The sequence below is a fragment of the Ictalurus furcatus genome, chromosome 13 (assembly GCF_023375685.1).
Source record: "Ictalurus furcatus strain D&B chromosome 13, Billie_1.0, whole genome shotgun sequence".
In the NCBI taxonomy this organism is placed as follows: domain Eukaryota; kingdom Metazoa; phylum Chordata; class Actinopteri; order Siluriformes; family Ictaluridae; genus Ictalurus; species Ictalurus furcatus.
The window spans coordinates 13,633,642-13,656,015 of record NC_071267.1 but is presented as its reverse complement, the minus strand read 5'-3'; the positions used below and the strand labels follow the sequence as shown (position 1 = coordinate 13,656,015).

Below are 22,374 nucleotides of genomic sequence, written 5' to 3'. Positions count from 1 at the left end.
TACATGAACTAACTAAGACTACACAAACCTACACAGGAATACATAAAGTACAGGTGTGCAAACATGCAAACAGCGCAAGAGAGTACAACAATTACTAAAACAGGACAATAGGCTCAGTAAAGGACAGTGCAGTGTCATCCATCACATAGTACTCTGACCAGTATCATCAATATCTTACCTGTATTTTGCATTATGTATCATCTCTGCAGTATTTCTAATGCATGTACAGTATATGACATTAGTAATAGAGAATATATAATATTTTGTTATTTTGATTAGGTGGTCAAAGAAAATTTGTATGGTATGCAATTTGTATCAAAGTTTTTTACTGTAGTTTTTGCATTTGCACAAAATTTTGCACAACATAATTTGTGTGGTGACATCATGTAAAGTGACACACATGCAAGTCTGGTTGCCTTGCAGTTTGGTACTCATACCAAAGCTATTAAACCTTACCTGCTCTCACCAAAGACTTACCAAAGGCACCTTCTGTTTGTGAATAGCTAATGTACAGCACAGCAGCTTTCAAAATCCTGGTCTCATTAAGAAGCAAATGGAGAAGCAAATGTGTTGACTGCTCATAGAGTGCTGCAAAAAGTATGTATTTTTGTAGGCCAAACTGGGTTACTGTAGCATCACCGTGGTTCCCATGACAAAAGCAAATAGGATTTACAGTGCATCCGGAAAGTATTCACAGCGCTTCACTTTTTCCACATTTTGTTATGTTACAGCCTTATTCCAAAATGGATTAAATTAATTATTTTCCTCAAAATTCTACAAACAATACCCCATAATGACAACATGAAAGAAGTTTGTTTGAAATCTTTGCAAATTTATTAAAAATAAAAAACAAAAAAAAGCACATGTACATAAGTAGTCACAGCCTTTGCTCAATACTTTGTTGATGCACCTTTGGCAACAATTACAGCCTCAAGTGTTTTTGAGTATGATGCTACAAGCTTGGCACACCTATTTTTGGGCAGTTTCTCCCATTCTTCTTTGCAGGACCTCTCAAGCTCCATCAGGTTGGATGGGGAGCGTCGGTGCACAACCATTTTCAGATCTCTCCAGAGATGCTCCATCGGGTTCAAGTCTGGGCTCTGGCTGGGCCACTCTAGAGTTCAATGTTAAAAATGTGAAAATATCTTGAGCTTGTGTTAACCACAAACCTTGTTTCAGGCATTTAACCAAAAACTAATTCAAAAAACCCATTGACTTCGGGACGATGGAACCGGAGATGCAAAAATGCTTACTCATTTCCAGGTTTTAGGACTCATTCCTGTAGCATTCTATTATGATCCAGCATACTGCAAAAATGACCATTGTTATTGGATTTTTAAAAGCCTTCATATGAATGGTAATGTCCTCTTATTATTCATCATACTTTTTTATTAGCTAACAGTCTGGAATTACCCAGCAGGCAGAATTACTGTGATCTTATAGCAATTTTAAAATCTCACCAATTCTTTGGAATAAAGGATAATTATATTCACTTTAAATACTTTTGAGCCAAAGATAGTATAATTGACCTATGCAGTGAGGTTTCTGAAGGATGTGTAGCATTAGATTTTTACTATAGCAGTGGTAATGTTTTCATTATAATATTTATTAAGTTTTTGCCATACATCCAATTTTGTCTCAACATTTTTGGCATAATACAAGCACAACACTTTTCAAAGATTTTAAAGCTTTTTAATCAAAATCATGTGTGGGTCTGTTGTCACCAGTGTAGCACTTGTGATGTGACATGAACACAATGATCTGGTACTCATTTATACTTGTCATTGGACTATTGGTAGCCTCTTTGTCTTTATCATAGAATCTCTTTCTCATAGAGTGTGGAGCAACTGCCTAATCTCAACAAGATCTGGGAAGTGCCATATGGCTTCCTCTTGTTAATGGTTTTTACTGTGCTCCACTGGATACTTGGATATTTGTTTACATTAAAAAAAAAAAAATTCTCCTTAGATCTCCAGTCCAGTTTGCATTTGTGTTTGTATGTGTTCCATTAACTGCATGAACATATTTTTAAAATAAATTTCACATGCATAATCCACCTGTGTTGTGAACAACAAAAATTTTGCAATGCAAGCCATCACTGCTTCAATGACAAAATATAGAAAACTGCTAGCACAAACCTTCACTGCAAAGGTTATTTGTTCTGGAGGTCGGCTGATTGCTCTCCCCCATTTTCCTTTTACGTTATCCACTGCCAACACTTGAAGGATGAATACAGTCATATGTGCATGCACAGTGAGAGTAATGTAAAATACACATGAATTCCAGTAACTCATCATTTATGGGCACACATCCACAGGGGTGGAAAATACTGAATTGTACTCCGTTATTCACCTTAAACACTATTTTTGAAAGATTTGAATTCTACTGGAGTATTATTCAAATTGAATACTTAAACGTATAAGCAAATTTACAAGAGAAAGTATATACTTTTTACTCCTTACATTTTCATTTTGACTTAAAATTTTTCATTTGGTATTAAATTTTTCTATTGTTCTCTTTTGCTATGCCAATCACTTTAAAATCTTCTTCTTCTTCTTCTTCTTCTTCTTCTTCTTCTTCTTCTTCTTCTTCTTCTTCTTCTTTTTTTAAAGTCATGCATTCAAAGTTACAGATAGCTTTAAGGTTGATAATATTTAATGAATATTTAATAAAATAAATAAATAAATAAGTAAATAAATAGAAACACATCTCTTGATTGCAAATTTTTGTTTAGTTAAAAAAAACATTTAATCTTGAATATTTAGCCTGTTTAAATGTGTAAATTAATTTGACTTTATTCTTCTACTTTTAGCAGAGTAAGATTTTGATACAATAGGCATATTTTTTTTACTTAATTACAGTTTTTCTGTATTATTTCCACCACAGCATATCCACATACTGGATATTTATTTGATCTTTGCCCACATATGAAAGTGGTTCAATATAATATTAATAGATTTACACAGGTTTCACCCTGTACCATGGGGAAATTTTCACCTATGTAATGTGTGTTAGCTGTTGTGTGTAAGCAAGTCAAATTTAAAAAACAGGTTGTTTTGAATATAAAGGGTCATGCTTAGTTATATAGCCTACTATTTGTGGCAGTCAGTCTATTGTTCCTCTGTTCTTCTGTTATTAATTATTCCTTGTGAATTATGAAGCCATTTAGTGTGAACTTAATTGAGTCATGGCTAGCATTACACCGATTAGCTAACAATCATTTTCACTTGAAAATATGAGATAGCAGATGGTAATTTTAAAATGCATGGCTTGAATGAAATTTGGCTTATCTTTAATGAATTTATTTTGTTTTGTGTTTGCAGATAGCTACCTTCCCTGTTAGCTTGGATGCAGTCTTTCTAATCACCTATAACTCCTAACACTTGTGGCCTCTGTTTCCTGTAGCAAGCTCGAACATTTCCAGTGAGGCTTTAATTCATTTATAAAAAACATATGACATTAGCTTGAATTACACTATATGGCCAAAAATATCTGGACACCTGACCACGTCACCCATATGTATCTGTTGAACATCCTAATCTAAAGCTATGGCATTAAAATGGAGTTGGACCAACCCCTCTGCGCCCCATTTCCTACAATAACAGCCTCCACCCTTCTGGGAAAGCTTTCTACTAGATTTTGGATTTGGACTCTGGGAATGTTTGCTATTCAGCCACAATAGCATTAGTACAGTCAGGCACTGATATCAGGCAAGCCTTGGTGTGAGGTCAGCATTCCAATTCAACTCAAAGGTGTTCAGTGGCTTGAGGTCAGGGCTCTGTGCAGGCCACTTGAATGCTTCTAAATCAACCTTGGCAAACCATTGTTTATGAAGCTTGCTTTGTGCACAGAGATATTGTCATGCTGGCATAGTTTTGGGCCCCTTAGTTCCAGTAAAGGGAAATAATAATGCTACAGCATCCGAAGACATTCCAGGCAATCATGTGCCTCAAATTTTGTGCCAAGAGTTTGGGGAAGAACCACATATGGGGTCAGAATCAAGCATCCACATACTTTTGGCCATATAGTATAGATGAACAATATCACCAATTTACCTTACTCAGCTAGTTGTAAAAGTCTATTTGCATACAAAGCTTGCTTGCTACAGTGGTCAGTGTAATCAATCAGTGTAATCCTTCCTAATCAGCTTCCTATAATTAGTGATAAAGAAGAGAAAAGTGTTCCTTATCTCTTTAAAGGTTGTTTGTTGCTGCATTTTTTTTAAACTATCCTGATGACTGGCAGATGAGAAGCACACCTGAATCTCACAGCATAAGGACTTTTTCATTGCAATGCATATAAATCCCACACCCACACTAACTGTCAACTGTTTTTCTATTTAGGGAATGAATAGATAAAAAATGTCTTCTTAATAGCAGTCATTGCAGTGTATTGGGATTGAAACACAGGGAATTGTTAATTGCTGTAACTTCTCATAAAATTGGAATGATTTAGGGCTTGGCACACAGTGATGCCTTGCTTCTGCTAGCTCATGCTCTTGTGTGCATCATAAACTCTAAAGGAACAAAAGATATTATCCTTCATTTTACAAGGGGAATATTTGCGATGCGTGTTTGATTCCTGGTGAACCTGGATAAAATAAAGCCTTATCAGTGGGTTCAGGCATGTCACTTAAATGTAAATGGGCACACTTACGAGTCAGTCTTGCGGTTCTGTAGTGCTACAAGTACATAAAAATAAACTTAATGGAAAGTATAAATACTGAATGAAAGAAAAAATGCTCATTTTAAAGTGGAAGTTAATGTTTAAAATGTTCATACTTTAAAAGTAAATATTCTTTACAGCATTATAATACACACAAAAAAAGTAATGGTTCACAACAATTTGCACAACTTGATTTGTCTGAAAAGTTTTGAAGGTTAATGTTTAGCTTAGCAGTGTTTAGTTTAGAATTTGTACTACTTTTTACTTCATTAATATGGAATCAAATGAAGACCATCAGCCTTGTTTGTTTGTATTTGTATGCATTGTTTCCAAGAGATCAGGTACAATAACACCATATCTTAACAGTCAATTGCTTTTTAACTAGTTGAAGAGCCAATAAAGTGGCCTATTACCTTTCTGTAAGGACCTATAAATACAAATACATCTTTCAGGTTCTTCATCTTTAGAACATGAACAGCTAGTGACAGTAATAGGTAGCCATTGTGGTATACATACAAGCAGATATGGATTTTATTGGATGTTTTAAATATAGTTAATGCCCAAAACAAAAGCAGGCATGAGTCTAAATGAATATTTAAAGGACTATTTACATGGACAGGGAGCACAGTGGCTTAGTGGCACATTTGCCTCGCACCTCTGAGGTCAGGGGTTCAAATCCTGCCTGTGTTTGCAGAGTTTGCATGTTCTCTGCATGTTCAGGGGTTTCCTCTGGGTTCTCCAGTTTCATCCCCCAGTCCAAAGACTGATTGGCATCTCTATATTGTCCTTAGGGTGTGAGGGTGTGTGCAATTGTGCCCTTCAGTGGGTTAGAACCCTGTCTACAGTGTCCCCTGCCTTATGCCCTGAGTCCCCTGCGATAGGCTCCAAGCTCTCCATGACCCTCTGTAGAATATATGGTACAGAAAATGGATGGAAATATTTATATGTAAATATAATTAAGTAAATTATTTTTTAAAATTATTGTTTATACATAAGTACAAGTTTACTAAAATGAAGTACAATTATTTCACTATTTTCCATTGCAAGTGGTTTCGCAAGTCGAAAATAGCAGACCAGTAAGGATCGAGTAAGGCTTATAAAAGGCCATGATTTTCATATCACATGACCATGTGGCCCACAGTGAAAATGTGTTGATCCCATACAAGTGTGTGACAGGACTTAATCAGCGTTCATTCATCTTGAACTTAATGAGTATTCATTCATCTTGTACTTATCCAGTCACACTTCACCAGATGATTCTTTCCCTTTTTAGGTGTCATATCGATTAAGCTATTCTAATGATTTTGATATTACAGTGATGTCAGCTAGGCCCTTGACATGAAAATGTTGTACTTCAGGGCAGCATTTGCATGAAACACACACACACACACACACACACACACACCACACACACACACATACACACACACACACACACACACCAGACAGTTGCAAGAGTGAAATCTGGGTTTCATTTAGAGGCTAAAGTGCATGAGTGGTAAAATACAAGTGGTCTGAAGACTGAAAAACAAAAATCAATGAACTTTTGTTGAATGCTGAATTAATTTTTTATCTACAATATATGTAACTGCTTAATATAATCTAGACTATCCTCTTGCTAGGTCTGGAAAATGCTCTGTTAGTTCTTCTTCAATAATTTTGGATAAACTGATTACAGGATGTATTACAGGATGCCTTCTTTGCTACAAAAAAGTAGCTGCACAATTAATTTTAGATGTAGGGTGAATTTAGCTTCTGTGTGAGAGATTACAATTAGGAATTGAGGAATTTAATTAAGGAAATTGTATTGATATCTCTAAGAGTTATAAGTTTTAAAGTATTGCACTGTTAAATGCATAACTTTACGTACAGTTTTAATTTTTTCAGCTGCAATTTTTTTTATTAATGCGGCACAAGGTGGCATATGTGTCATTGATATATTTTTTGTTGTTTATATTACTACAACTGTATATATTGCTTTAATTTGTAAAGGCAAATTTGGAGTCCCATATTATTTATTTATAACCAAACAACATTAATGTGCTCACTTCTGAAAAGAGAAAGGTGCAGAATAATATGAGAGAGGAAAGCAACTTGCTGACATCTTAAAAATAAAAGATAGCATTTTTCATTCATTTTACACTGGTATCCTATATTAGGGGGAAACTTTACATGAAACTGTAATTAGCCAAATATCCAAAGGGCAAATTAAAGTTGTAAGGATTAACTTTAATTCATAATTTCTGTTGTGCACAATGCTTTATAATGTAGCCATATTTTATACCCAGCTTTCACTGTGCCTTGAAATGTCTATCCATTCATCAATTTTCCATACAACTTATCCTACACAGGGTTGCAGGGGAGCCTGGAGTCTATCCCAGGGAACTCCTTGCACAAGGACACCCTGGATGGGGTTGTCAACCCACTGAGAAGCCCAATCGCACACACACATTCATACACTATGGACAATTTGGAAATGCCTATCAGCCTACAATACATGTCTTTGGACTGGGGGAGGAAAAGTAAGTACTTGGAGGAAACACAGGGCAGAGGCATGATTCCAATCTCCAATCCCAACCCAGAGGTGCGAGGCAAAGTGCTAACAACTAAGCCACCGTGCCTCCCCCCTTAAAATCTAGATGTCTTACCATCTAAATCAAGATGTCTTCTGACATTTTAATGTCAAGAGGAGCCAGTAATATTTTATGGTTCTGAGAAATAAACCAAAATTGAGTTAAAAATATGTTAGCAGACGATCCTAAATTAATGTATTTAAAAATGCAAAACCTGATGTCAGTGTGAAAAAAACAAAACAAATCATGAAACCATATTTAAAGCAATTGAACAACCAGTGAACTCTTAAGTCATCCATTACCTTCAATAGTCCCATGTCATAAGTCTCAAGACATACACTTATTCATTCAGTCATTTAAGCTTTCTAGAAACACCTTGATGTAAAAATGTCTCAATTTTCCTGAAATTATCAAACCATCTCAGAGGACAGTCATAACATATAGTATCATTAGAATATAGTATCATTGAGTCCTGGAATATGCTTTAGCCTGTTAAACATCATTACCTCATAATTGCATTGTTGATGGGAGGATTTTTAAATTGTCTTATTTACAAGAAAATTAATAATATTTATTTATGACTTTCGGCACAGCTGCAGATCACAACTTGACAATGTTCAGTTAAACAATAATTGATTAAACATGCTTTCCACTTAGGCAAATTCACCTGGGAAAAGAAAATAATAGCTTTGTGCTGCATTTACACAAACCTGAAATATAACCATTCCTTGAGTGAATCTGATGGATACCAAGAACATGTTGTTCATATAGTCTATAAAATTGGATGATCTACAAAATCTACAACCTGAACATGTAATTAATAGGTAAACTTTTCATTATAAATCTGAATCAGCAGATAGCCTGAATGCATAGAATTAAGTAATTGTACCTTAAATCCATATAGTTATAATGCATGTGGGTTTGTATATGATTATAGCAAGACACATGGTTAAGCTTTCAGTAGAGATTAAATTATAAGTTAATAAGTTTTTATTGAATGTCCATTCTGTACATTAGCCACAATGATTCTCTTAAATAAACACAAAACCCTTTCATTCCAAAGACACAATGAGAAAAAGACGAATAAAATAAATGTGTGACCTGTGTAAAGAAAGCTGTAATGAAAAGAAAGTATTTACAATCTCTACATTGCACATCCGTTTCCTTTAGCCTAATACACAAAGCAGGCATGGAACTTTAGGCAAAAATGTGTATGTTTTCACAAGAATTTAGATGATAAACACAATCCCCATATGTTCTGGATATTTTGGAGGCCTGCTAAGGAAAGAATTTAATCTTGGAGTGAGGAGTCCTTCTTTTCTCAATAGACAACTATCCGTTTTTACATACAAGAAATACTTGTAAGGCTTAGAGGAATTAATTTCTTTACTCCCTTACTAGGGTTGATCCATGTATCAAAGGGAAATGGGCAATGTATCTAGCTTTCTTAGTAGAATCTTTTACATCTTGTGTGACAATGGTAAGCCACTGACTTTTGTGTAAACAATGAGTTTGTCACCAATCATGACTTCTGCAAATATGACAAATCCACTGAATTAAAGAGTGCATGCTTATTATTTTTTTTACACTTACATCTCAACACATCAGAACACCAGAAACTGTAGTATGAACACGTATTTTAACACAGTTTAAATATAAATGTTGAAAGGGAGACTTTTTTTATTATTATTATTAATAATAAATAGTTCCTCCTAGCAAGTCTGTAATCTGTAGTTGACGGTCATTGCACAGACTTGATTTGGACCCTGATTCATCCATTTAAAAAGTTTTACAAAAGCAAGCAGTCATCTTGATGTCCCTCTCAGAAGAGTTTCAGCCAAGGTGTGATCAGAACAATAATGATCTCAGGTCAGCTCACAGGACAGACATCAAACTCCTGTCACCCTCATCACAAGGGTCTCAGAGCAATGTAAGGAAGAAGAAAGTGGTACACTCTTCTCCATATCAGTCTGCAGCTATTAGATATAACTCAAGAGTTTGAAAAGGGTCAGTAATTGTCTCATGCAGTTAAACAGAGAAGCTTTAATCAATTTGATGCTTTTAAGTGAGGTGGAGATGATGGACAAATTTTCTTGGCTGTAATTTTGCTTGCTGTCAAATTCATAGGCACATTTGCTGTCTTCTGCATGTCAGCTGCAATATAATTTTATGCCATACACTGCTGAATCAATGAACAAAAATTTATTTTGAAGGATGTAAAGCGTGAAAATAAATTACTTGAAGAAAGAAATATTAAAACTCCACACCAAATCAGAATTTGATAGACAAACCTGACTAATTATCAGTTTTTACTACAAAATGCATGGAATGGGGATAAAATTGTTTTAGGCATTAACTTCTGTTTCTCTTTTTACTCCTTTTCTTCTTTCCTTGCTTCCTCCGTATTGAGGACGGAGATGCCTGTTGTCTTGTCCTGCTCCTGGCTCTTCCTCTCTCCCTGTAAGAGTAAAATAAAGAAAGAGTCCCCAGTTAAAACTCCAGGCTGTTGAATTGGCAGACCTGCTCTTTGTCTGCTCATGCTGACCCAGACCACTCTCTCTAGGTTTTAGAGCATAAGTGGTGCTTGTTGTGCTCTTACCTCAGTGTGGAATTGATTATATCATGCATAGTGGCCAAGCCTTTATCTGTCTTGCATTTTGCAGTATTGCCTATTATGGTAGTGCCTTACCTAGATTGAAATGCCTGCAGGTCATGTTACTATAAAAATCAATAGGTTTACGCATTCTGGACTGTTTCTCTGTGTGCTGAGGAATCATGTGCATTACTCACATCCTGTTACACTATTTTATGCTATTATAAAACAGTTTGGCACTTTTATACTTATATACATTTTATACATTTTCTGTCCCTTGAAAACATTTCATACATTAATCTGCAATCTATTAGAAGCCTGTGGATGTTAGTGTTAGAGTTTAAAGTTAGAGTTAGAGTTTTATAGATTTTTTTCCTTCAGACAGAACTAATGAAATTACAGAGGAAAAAAATACAAATGGATGAGTACAAATGAGTATAATCACAATAATAATAATAATAATAATAATAATAATAATAATAATAAGTGCTGGGCAGGGCTTTTGGTCATTAATACCATGGTAAACTATGTATTTTCTGTTATCATAAAAAAATGAAGAGAAATAAGTTTGGTCTTCCCTGCTATACTGATGATATTATTATTGCTTCCCTGACAGTGGAAAGCATGAGCACACTATTACCGGTTATCACATTGTAACAGGTGAAACCACCGTGTAACGATGAACTTGACATGATAAGTTGAGCCTTGCTTGAGAAAATCCATTAGACTTTGAAGGTGACCTGGGTATTATGAAGCACATAAAGCTAATAATATAAGCAGATTGACTACGCACATGCCAGCACTTGAAGACTATTTTTAAATCCCTGTCTTCCTCAGAACTGGATCTGTTCTTAGATTCTTAGATTAACAACTAATTAATTATGTTAATTAACAAATTATGAATATATAATGATACATAATTAACACATTTTTAAATATTGAATTGAGAACAGATTCAGTTCTGAGAAACTGAATATACATTACATATATACTGTATAATACTGTACAATCTGTACTGTACTATCATACCTTCTTGTCTTTAGCCTCTCTGGAGGGCTCCATTTTCACAATTATAGCACGCACAGAAACATGCACAGAAACGCACAGAAACACGCACAGAAACATGCACAGAATCCATGCACAGAAACAAGGACTTATATTTCTGGTATCTTCGTGACCATTGGGACAACTGTTAACATGGTGCAGAGGGGCGCAAATGTGAAAAAGGGGTTAGGTTTGAAAGAATGGATAATGAAGGGGTGTGAGTAAGTCTACTGATGATGTCTTTTCTTCTTCTTCTTCTTCTTCTTCTTCTTTTGAGGTCTTACCTAGCGTTAATACTGCTGATGAACAAACAAAAAATACCACCCATCCCAGTATGCATGCACATTTTTAGACCAAAATAGGCTGAAAAATTCCACCACATGGGTGGATTATAAAGTGCAAACATGAAAAAAAAATTGCTTGCACCCACCAAAATAGCAACCCGCCGGCACTGACCAGCAAACACTGGCTGTGCTGGAACAAAAACTGAACCTACAATGGCAGTTAACCAAACAGTCTCTCTTGTGTTAACAAACCTAAGCATACCAAATGTTCATGGTCAGCCTTGGCCTTGTAACAAAAAAAATCTGAGTAAAAGTGATCAGTATGTATTGATATGCAGTTGTAGTCCTACATGTTCAAAGCTTCCAGGTCTTTTATAAAGACTGCTTCATGATGCTTTATTACCTCATGTAATTTTATATAAAGTTTTGCCTAAAGTTGAAATTAAATTGTTGGAAATCATATGATTTCTATAACATGTAAATTAAGGCCTAAGGATTCCCCCTGCCCATTTGTAAATTTCCATATACATTTGTAACTTGATTCCTGCTGTTAAATGCATGCTGTACACTAGTTATGAGTTATAAGCCCTACACAATGCGTTGTCCAAAATCTATAAAGAATTGACAAATAGGTGATTGAAAAGTATTAGCAGTGAATACATTCATAATGAGGAAACAACCAGTGAATTTCAAAGATCACTGTCATTATGATCGGTCATTATATTTATTCTGCTAGCTGTAAACATACATTAAATACTGTGAAGCTTTTCAAAAGTCTGACTGAAGTATATTTATAATAAGATGGTATCCCAATTTTAGCAGGCTACCATCTGCTGTTTCTGTGGTACACCCATTTCAAAACTAGTTTCTAAAATGTGCTTTTTAAAAACAAAAACAAAAACAAAACCCTGTTTTTGGAACAAAGACGTTTCAATTGAGTTTTGAGGGATTAATTATTTATAAATGCACAAGGTGTGAACTAATTATTTGAAGTTTGTCAACATTTGCCAGAATTCCAGCTGTTCTCAGAAACTGTCATGTGTTCATTAAAATCTTGAACAACTGTTTTGTTCTTTGAGGGTTTCTTTTCTCCAAATTTCATCCTGCTCATCCAATTTTGTCCCATACACTTCTAGCCACACAGATTTAAAAATAGCAGTGTCCAGAATAGCAATTTGTGCTTTAAGATATTCATCAAATGGTAATTTAGGGACCTTAATTTTGCCTGGAGTCATTTAAAATGAAGTCCTAGCTATCAGCAGGGTGTTGATGCAGCTATATCGACTTAGTGAGAGGGCAAAAGGACCAGGAACAGTGAGCCAGAGCCACAAGCTTCTTACTAGGATTAACCAGAAATAGAGCAGAAATGTCATCACCGTGAGGTAAAAAGGAGAAAATCCACAAAATTAGATTTATAGCAAAGCACTAAAGTCAGTTGTCTGGCTCATTAACACCTTCTGCTTCACTATACATAGGAGCGTCACTGAATACTAAATAGGTGCATTCCGAATTGGTTCCAGTGTCCATTTACTTTGATGAGAAACTTTATAAGCATTTTTTATAAGCCAAGTATAATCATGTTTAATAATGATCCTGATTTTCAGGTTCACATCTGATTTACAGAAAACACTGTATTAATTATAACTGGATTAAGACACGTATGACTGAAGTTTTGAGAGCATGCCCCACTAGACAAACGTTTTTATTTTTTATTATTGTTATTTATTTATTTTTTACACTTTTGATGTAGCTGTTGTAATTCTAGACTGAGAGTGAGGTTGAATCAGAGGGCACTTTAAGTTCAAGATACATTGCAGGGTTACTTTCTATTCTCCTACAGCTTGCTATACTACCAGCTTGATATCCTGGTGGTTTCTTTTTTTTTAATTTTTTTTATTTGTTGACTTGACTTGGGGGGATTATTTTAGAGTAAAAAGTACTGTGAGTAGTACATGGCTTTGTGCTTAGGGCTAAATGGATGGCGAGAAAGAAGGAAGGGCTCCTGCTGATTTTCAGCTGTTCAGAGTAAGTACTTTATGACTGCTTGCCCTCTGCTCAATTTCACCTTCTGCCCCATTTATCCCTGACATGCTCCAGTCATTTCATGGCATGCTGCTTATACTGACACTTCACCGTTAGTGTGCCTTGAAATATGTGCTCTTGAGGATTTATAAAGATTTATTGAGGGAAATATTGATATTATTAAGGTGATTATGATAAAGCATAGTCTAAGGCATTGGTCTAAACATAGCTACCTTTGGAGACTGCTTCCATTTATACTTTGGTGCTCACTTCAGTGCATCCTACTCACTTTCTAGTTGTGTGTTTCCTGGGTTTTCTTATCCGCATCATATATAATGCATCTCTTTGTGACCATCAAGTGGTTTGATGCTATTAGACTGTACAGTATGTGTGCCCTGATGAGTAACATTCTGAATTCCTGAAATACTTTTGGGGATAACAAGACAGATTATTTTGGATAATACCTGTTATTATCCTCACATTATGATCTGCAGTTCAGAATGTATGTGAATAACTGCATAGATAATGTGTTCTCTGAAACAAAATGTGTGTGCAAAGATTCAAGAATACATTTTCCTGTCCATCAGTAATTCTGTAGTGCAGAAAAAAAGTAACTGACTCCTAAACATACATGTATCCCTTTTCATTCACACCAAACAACACTGTGCAACAGTTATAACGTATACAGCAAAACTTTACTTTAAGGTTTTGTTTATAGGGCTCCATGTGAGAAGGTGAGAACTTCCAAAAGATGCTCTACAGTGTCTTCTGCACTGGTGCTAACACTGTCATGAAAACCTGCTTTATAACACTATTAAAAAAGGGATTATATGATACATACTGAAGTTTATAACAGTGACACTGTAAAAATATAATTATGTATGGTATGTTGAGTGCTGAGTGTTATGTACAATTCCTCTGACTCTTAATTTTCATTAATTTTACTATTCATTTGATTTTTTAAATTATATCAATGACATAGTGTCTGTATATTTACTTTGCCCCTTAATTTGAATCATTTTTGACATTTGACATTTATCAGTTATCATGAAGGCTTCCTGTACAGTGCTGCGAAAATGTATTTGCCCCATAGTTACTGTCATGTCGTCGCGAGCTCGCAACTACAGTTCCCAGAATGCAGTGCGGACTACAAACATGGCTGACAATGACTACACTTCCCATACATGTACACGCTTGCATTCTCTGGAGTTTAGATTATGGACACTTGCAGTCAATCTCACACACACTCACAACACAGTTTATAAGAGACCTTGTTACAATTGGAGCTTTGCGAAGTAAACGCTCAGCCATCACGTCTCAGCCGTCACATCTCAGCCGTCACGTCTCAGCCGTCATGTCTCAGCCGTTTAACCAAGCCGTTTAACCAAGATGTCTAACCAAGCTGTCTTCTCAGTTATTGGATCTTCCTGGTTTACGGATTTACCGCTTTGTGTCTTGACTACAATTACCTGCCAGTGTTGTCTGTTCGCCTGATCATCTAACCACTGCCTGTATCACAACTATGACTTCAGCCTGTTCCTTGCCTTCCTGCTATGGCATCGCCTGCGCTTGCTTCCACCTCAGGTACCATAACAGTTACTAATTCTCCAAGTCTATGAAACTGCATTCTTAATGGGGTTCAGCTGGACCACCAGGCCTGATTAGTTCAGAGGCTCTGGGACCACAGTGAGTGCCATTATCTCCAAATGGATAAACTCAGCACAGTAGTGAACCTTCCCAGAAGTGGCCAACCTTCCAAAATTCCTCCAAGAGCACAGCATCAACTCATTTAGGAAGTCAAAAAGAGCCAAGGACAACATCAAAGGACCTATAGACCTCTCTTACTTCAATAAAGGTCACTGTTCATGACTCCACTATCAGAAAGTCACTGGGTGAAAATGGCTTCCATGGAAGTGTGGTGAGGCAAAATCTGAATTTTGCCAAGACACACCTTGATGATCCTCAAACCTTTTGGAAGAATGTTCTGTGGACTGATGAGTCTAAAGTGGAACTGTTTGGAAGACAGGGGTCCCATTATATCTGGTGTAAACCAAACACAGAATTCCACATAAAGAACCCCATACCTATGGTCAAGCATTGTGGTGGAAGCATGATGGTGTGGGGATGCTTTGCTACTTCAGGGCCTGGGCAACTTGCAGTAATTGAGGGAAACATGAATTCTGTTCTCTACCAGAAAATCCTAAAGGATAATGTCCGGTCTTCAGTCTGTAAGTTGAAACTGGATTGTGCAGGAAGACAATCATTGCGTTTACATGGACAACAATAAACTGATATTAACCCAATTAAGACAATACTCTGATTAAGAAACGACCATGTAAACAGCGATTATTGATTAACTTAAACGGACTAAAGTCATACTCGAAGTAAACACAAATCGGATTAAGACACGTGGAGTATTCCTATTTTAGTCACATTATCAGAGTGCATTACAGACATATAAACCTCAACCGTTGTACGGCAAACGAGAGAGCATGGCTGCGTCCGAAACTGAATATTTACCTACTATATCGTAGGCGAAATACATGTATTTAAGTAAATATGCTGTTTCGGATGCAGCCCATGGCTTCAAGCAGTCATCTATTTGCACATATAGCATGACAAATAATTACCTGCACTTGAAGCTTTTGTAAAATGGAAAATTAAACACCCAAATATACGGTAACATAACGAAGATGAACTGTATGTTGATACGTGAAATTCTGGAGGGAACGTCGGACGTTGTGGCGTGGGGACGTATCGATCTATGTTCTATAACATGTAAAACGGGTACATGAGAGGAGTATTCTAAAAGTGACTCATGTAAACACCTTAATCACAATATTGTCTTACTCAGAATAAGGTCAATAATTAGATTACTTCTGTCCATGTAAACATAGCCAGTGATACAAAGGATAGGACTAAATCCTAATCCTAGAAGTAAGCGAAAGACCGATCTCCAGTTATCTTAAGCGTTTGGTTTCAGTTATTGCTGCTAAAGATGGCACATCCAGATTTGAAGTTTAAGGGGGCAATTAGGTTGTTTTTTTTTTTGCTTCAGTATAAAAATAAAAGCTTTATTATATGTTTACTCAAGCTGCCTTTGTTTTATGTTTTATTTTGAGATCTAAAACTATTTAGTATGAGAGATACACAAATACAACAAATACTTTTTCACAGCACTGTAGCTCCAAAAAGTGTTACCATACAGACAATTGAATGATTTAACTAGAGTAACTATCAGGTTATCTGCCTGCTCAATAGTCTCCTATGGTATATCCACTCAAGAATAAGGATTGTAATAATGTCAACAAGCAGCCTTCTGCTTCCCCTGTGGACTGTAGAAAGTGGACCTCTGGTGAGAAAGCTGACAGATAATGAAAAGCATGCATTTAGTTCATGATTGACTGTTCCTCACCCCAGTCATGGCCAGGTTAGCCTCTCAAATGATGAAAATGGAGCTGAGGAAAAGGCAAGATGAAAGAACAGGATAAATGTGTGTTACGACTGCTTCACTAAAATACAAGTTTCTGTTCCTGATATCAGAAGAAGCCTTTCTTTTTTCTTGCTTTATGTTTAGTTATTATAGCAAGAACAGAACATTATTTTTTAAAATATTTAAATAAAATATTCTCGAAATAACATTCTTAAAATAATAAGATGGCAAAATATCTCATAAAATTATTAATAGTGCAAAATGAAAAAAAATCACTGACATTTTGAAATTATAAATAACTTCAATCAAATGCAGAAGGGTCTTCTGATGCATAGTTAAGGCTGGAGGCTCCAGTGTCTGATTCCAATTCTTTTAGTTCATTTCTTCAATTAGCTCCAGCTGCACAGCTGTACTATTAAACAAGTCATATGCACAAATTGATGTGGAGCACCATGCGTTTCATGAACTGGGTGTGCTTTTTTTTGTCTTGCAGCTTCAACTAAATTGTTTTCCATGCTTTCAATAGCATCATTATGCAACTAATGATGGAAATCTTAATGCACTTTTTAAATAATCTTCCCTTTGAATATTCAGAACCATGGGTGTGAGGGACAGATGATGCTGGTTTCTACACTGTTATGCATTTAACGAGAGCCAGTGAAACAGAATGTTACATGCATATTGATCTGTGCCTGTTAGCACAGGATTTAGCAGGTAATTGTCTGTGGCTGTGCAGATGTCACTCTGGAAGAGTCCCAGTTATAGAGGGTTTTCTTTCTTGGAGATAGCCAAGATTTCATTTTGATGTAAGATTAAATGGGATTAAATCAGCTCTAGAGTCTTCTCTGATCAGCCTCCATGCAACACAGACCTCAACACATTTTCATGACTTTAATCATGACTTTAAAAGTCTAATGCTGACTTTGTTACATGAAAAAAGTACTACATTTACCTAAACGTCAGCTCAGTAATATGACATAACAATGTATGTAATTAAAAAATTATAGCCATAATAGTGTGCTATTCTATCAATACCAATGTGTATTCATCTTGGTACTAAGGTAACAAAATGACATGCATGTTTATAAAATTCATCTTGCCCAAGGGGCATTTTTTCTCAAGAAATATGTCTCAGGCTATTTGTATCCCAACAATTCTTCTGGCTAATTTGCCAGGTATAATTTTTGCTTACAGCCACTTGGGTATCTAATTAGCCTGAGATTAGACTGTCCTATATCCCTTCTGATGAGACCACTAACAAGCATTTCATTATACTGATGTTGAATTTAGAAACCCACATTTGGTTCCTGGTTAATGTAATGCTAAAGCTGTTTTCCATAACTCACAAAAGCGGAAAATAGTCCAAAATAATAAACCAGGAGGGATTCTCATATTACTCTAAAATGTCTGTCTGCTGTTGGCTTTTTTCCTTTGTTCAACCAGTTTTCTGTTTCATTCATCTCTGTTTCACCACACTGCTTCAAGATTGGCATGTTAGAGAGGAAAATGTGTGTAGTCTGGCATACTTCTGTGAGAAAACAAAGATGTACCGTTGAGACTGGATTCCAGCCAGACAATAATAACATTAAGGATGATAAGTAGCTTTTTTAATTTTAATAGAGTTGCGAGTCACTAGAGCTTAACATTGGATAAATACTTAAAAAGTTTTATCCTTTAAAATCTGAGAACAGGGTAAGAATGTAATGCCCTGGTACTCTACTAGCACAACTCAATCAAGAAGGCATCTGAGTTCATAGCAGCTAGCGTGCCATGTGTGCATTTGCTTTTATTTGAACTACAGGAAGCAGTAGCACTGGAAAGAATGTGGCATTCATTAATTACGTACATGATGTCCTCTTATAAGCAAGAACACTACACATTATTAGAGCTGACAAAACAAAGATAGGATCCAGAAAGTCAAGACAAAAGAACAAAAAATTACTGAATGAAAGAGTCAGGGTTAATACTTTGGGGTAGGTAGTAAAGTCTTTATTAGGAGGGGGAAAAAAGAGTGAATCATGTAATTAAGTACTATTTGTCTTTTGTCCAGACCTTTAGTGGTTATGTTGGAACTAGGGGGCAAATAGTTATAGTCTTGCATCAGGTTTATGGATGTCCTTCTAATTAATCCCAGTTGTTTTATTCCACAGTTGTCCATATAACATGATGAAGGACCATTAATGATACCCCTGCTCACTTAAGATAAATAGGAGCACTATTACCTGCTTGGAATGTGCATGGTATCCACTGTACTAATACTATCCAGAAATAGAAGAGCTTCTCAACATAATTCATTCACAATCTTTTATACATTCCTTATCTAAAGCACAGAGATATAGAGCGGATTATATTATTAAGACCTGCTCATGTATATCTCTGAATTTGTGATGTCATTGTTTTATAAAGAAAATACATACACTTCACCGTTAAACAATTGCACTCCTCAGATGGAAACTGATGATGAACTTTCTGATCCATCTCAGTTATTCTTGTCATCAGAAGAGCAGAGAGTTTCTACTGCATTGGATTAGAAATGTTCCCCAGTACTTTTTTTTTTGTATCTCCATTAGCCTTTATGTACATATTTTTTAAACTTATATTTCTATTAAGCATTCACTGGTTGTGGATGAATTTCAAAGCCTCTTATGAGCTGGTTTAGGTGACAAGTTTTGTAAGAAATAGTAATAATTATTATTATTATTGGTGGTAAATTGTGTGTGTGTGTGACATGGTGGGAAGGAAAGACACTCGATGTGCTTTATGTGGCTGGTAATGGTCTTTATTTGATAATGACATATCTTCCACTCCAAAATAAATGAAAGGAGCAGTTCAAGGACATGGTATTAGGCTCAAGATTAGTTGTTCAGATAATAGAAAGTGTCTTAGTTGCATGCTATTGCACAGTGTGCTAGCATCTTCTACACGTGAGAGATTCTGAAGTTACTATATAGATCAAAAATGTCTGGTTAAGGTATGTAAATCAAATAATATGATGAGCTGATGAAAACTGATGAGCACATGGTAAAAGTATATTATATTATGCAAACAACATACCTTTGTACCCCTGTATTTTATTTTGTGTTTTTGTATTTTATATGTATAGCTTATGTTTCCCTTACCTCTATTCTTATTTAACAGTCAGTGCTTTGGTGTTGGAGCACTGCAATCTAACAGTTTCCATCCATCCATCCATCCATCCATCCATCCTGTCACGATTTCCCCTCGAGCTAGCGCTGTAGCATGTAGCGTGCTCGGAAACCCTTGGAAACGCTTTTGGGCTTTCAGTGACACTGACTTTGTTTACTTTTGACACATGCATTTGTTATGGCTTATGTCCTGTCTCCGCCCCTGTATTGTCATTTGTTGTTTTCCTGTATGTGTCATCATTAGTCTCAGCTCTTTTGTGTTTCACCCCTGATTGCGTTTGTTATTTAAACCCCTAGGTTGCGAAGTATTATGTGGTTTCCGTATACCATTTCTCGGTTTATGTGTTATTGTTTTGATCTTGTTCTCGCCCTTGCTCTCGATTCCGGTTGTGCCTGGTTGTGCGTGGTTGCCAATTGCCTGTTTTTTGACCATGCTATTGTCTCATGATTTGGATTTGCCTGCCTGTCTCTCTTCAATAAAAGCTCTTATCTGCACTCGCATCCGTCCTAACCTCCGTTATATGAATTATGTGATGTATCCATCCATCCATCCATCCATTCATACATTGAGAATTGAAACTTTTGGGATAAAAAAAAAAAAAATCAAATCAAATAAAAAGAATAATAAACAGGCTTGCCCGTCTTAGCAGTGAGTCTCTAACAATAGCATTTGAGTCACTGGTGAGTAAATAAGAAGGTGTATGGACACATTCTGGATGTAGAGAAAACGAAATTGAACAAGGTTAAAGCTGATGGATTTTTTTCATGTTTTTTTCTTCTACTGAAGGTAAATTGGCTGATTTCTCTCTCTGCAGGAAAAGAAGATCTAATTAGAAATTTTTGGCTCCAGTTAAACTTTCATCTCCAGAGAACACTAATGCAGTTATTTCAATAAACACGTCATCTGTCAGTCAGACAGTGATAGCCTCACACTGGGATGTGGTGTTATTTTGTCTCTTGTGGTTGTATGTTAGTGTTCATATGTGGAAAAATATTTTCAGTGCTAAAAATTCTGGTGTTAAAATGTACATTTCATACATACATTCCAGCTTCTTGGATGGATCTTCTATTAATAATATCTGAGACAGTCAAGTTGCCCCAGATCAATGGAAAAAGATTGTACCCTAGATAATTTCTTGGTGTCTTTAGTGTTTTACCCAAATCCAGATGTTTCTAAAAGTTCCATGCTGCTCCCCAATAAAAGCTGGTTCCACACACATACAGTATATTTGTATATCAATATTATCTGTATATCAGTAGGTTTTTAATACATTATTTTGATCAGTATTCTAAGAATTTAGGGAGGTTAATGGGTTTCAAGATTGTGAAATTATTTACATTACATATTGGAGCAGGAAATTAAGTCCAGGTTTTTCCTTTGTAATAAAACCAAAAGCCCAAAGACAAATATGATTCAGCACCCAGCTAAAAGTTTTGTATGGTGAATCTAGCAAAAAAAAAAAAAAAAAAAAAAAAACTATTAACAGGGAACTTTAATAAAATGTAATATATGTAAAAGTAATATTTAAGTTACTGATAGTTGATCCATTTCACTGCTTCCATTAAAAAACAAACAAAAAAAAAATGATATTAAGTGCATTTGTGAGATTTTGCATGAAAATAATCAACACAGATGTGACCACGTCTGCAGGTGTTCAGCTAGGCTATGGGGCTTTTGTGATACCTTTTATTCAGGAGAAGTATTATTGCAATACCCTGGTTATGTGCCAGAGGAAGGAAACCGTCCTTTGTGAATGTTCACACATGGGCCTAAAACACGGCACAGACAAAATATTGAGCTAGAAAACAGTAAGGGAAAATACAGAAAACACTGTATTTTCCCTTACACAAAATACAGTGTAAGGGAACTACAGTATTTAATACCTCTCTTTAGGTCACTCTGAAACTGAATAAAGGTCATGAGTATGGATGGTCTTCTGTACAGTATGTCTAAAATTATTTGCGGTGGCAAAAACACAACTCATTAAAAGCTTGACAGATCAAATTACTAACCCTGGCACTTACACATCCTAATGGGAAAATGTCATGTACACAACAGTAAATCAGATTATCAACTGTTCCTGTACTAGAGGACATAAACATGTACAAGGATAACACAGTATAGAGAACATTTATAAAAACACAGAGACAAAGCTCAAGAAAAATTATATAGTAGAAGTCCAACAATTATTTCATGGAACATGTATGGGCTAAATGGGCTCCATTTCTGACACAGTATATATTCCAGACTTCTCAACTTCATCAAAAATCAGTCTTTATGTATAAGTGTGCTGTAGAAGTGGTGTAACTAGTATTTTAAGTAGAAAAATAGCTTACCTATTTCTTGTTTCACTTCCAGCAATAATGGTGATAAATGTATTCCCATTCACTCATAACCCCCCTCTCGTCACAGACATGGTACCAACACACCAATAATGATGAATAATAGATTTTAGCTTCACTCCTCAGATTAGTTTGAAATAAATAACTGAATGTTGAACAAGCCTTTGAACCATCAGAATGAGACAATTCTTTTGTGACCAACTGAAATTAATAATGATGAACACCCTAACGGACCTAAATGAGATGTCTAGAACAATTAAAATGACTAATT

General features: G+C 35.7%; 1 protein-coding gene across 1 annotated transcript in view; it reads right to left on the bottom strand.

Moving 5' to 3' along the window:
• Positions 1-7,558: 7,558 nt before the first annotated feature.
• LOC128616941 (urotensin-2 receptor) overlaps positions 7,559-22,374 on the bottom strand; it is a 28,749-nt gene continuing 13,933 nt past the window's right edge. Inside the window, exon 3 of the mRNA XM_053639841.1 lies at positions 7,559-9,696. The gene's annotated coding sequence lies outside the window, so the exon portion shown is untranslated. The remainder of the gene's footprint in view (positions 9,697-22,374) is intronic.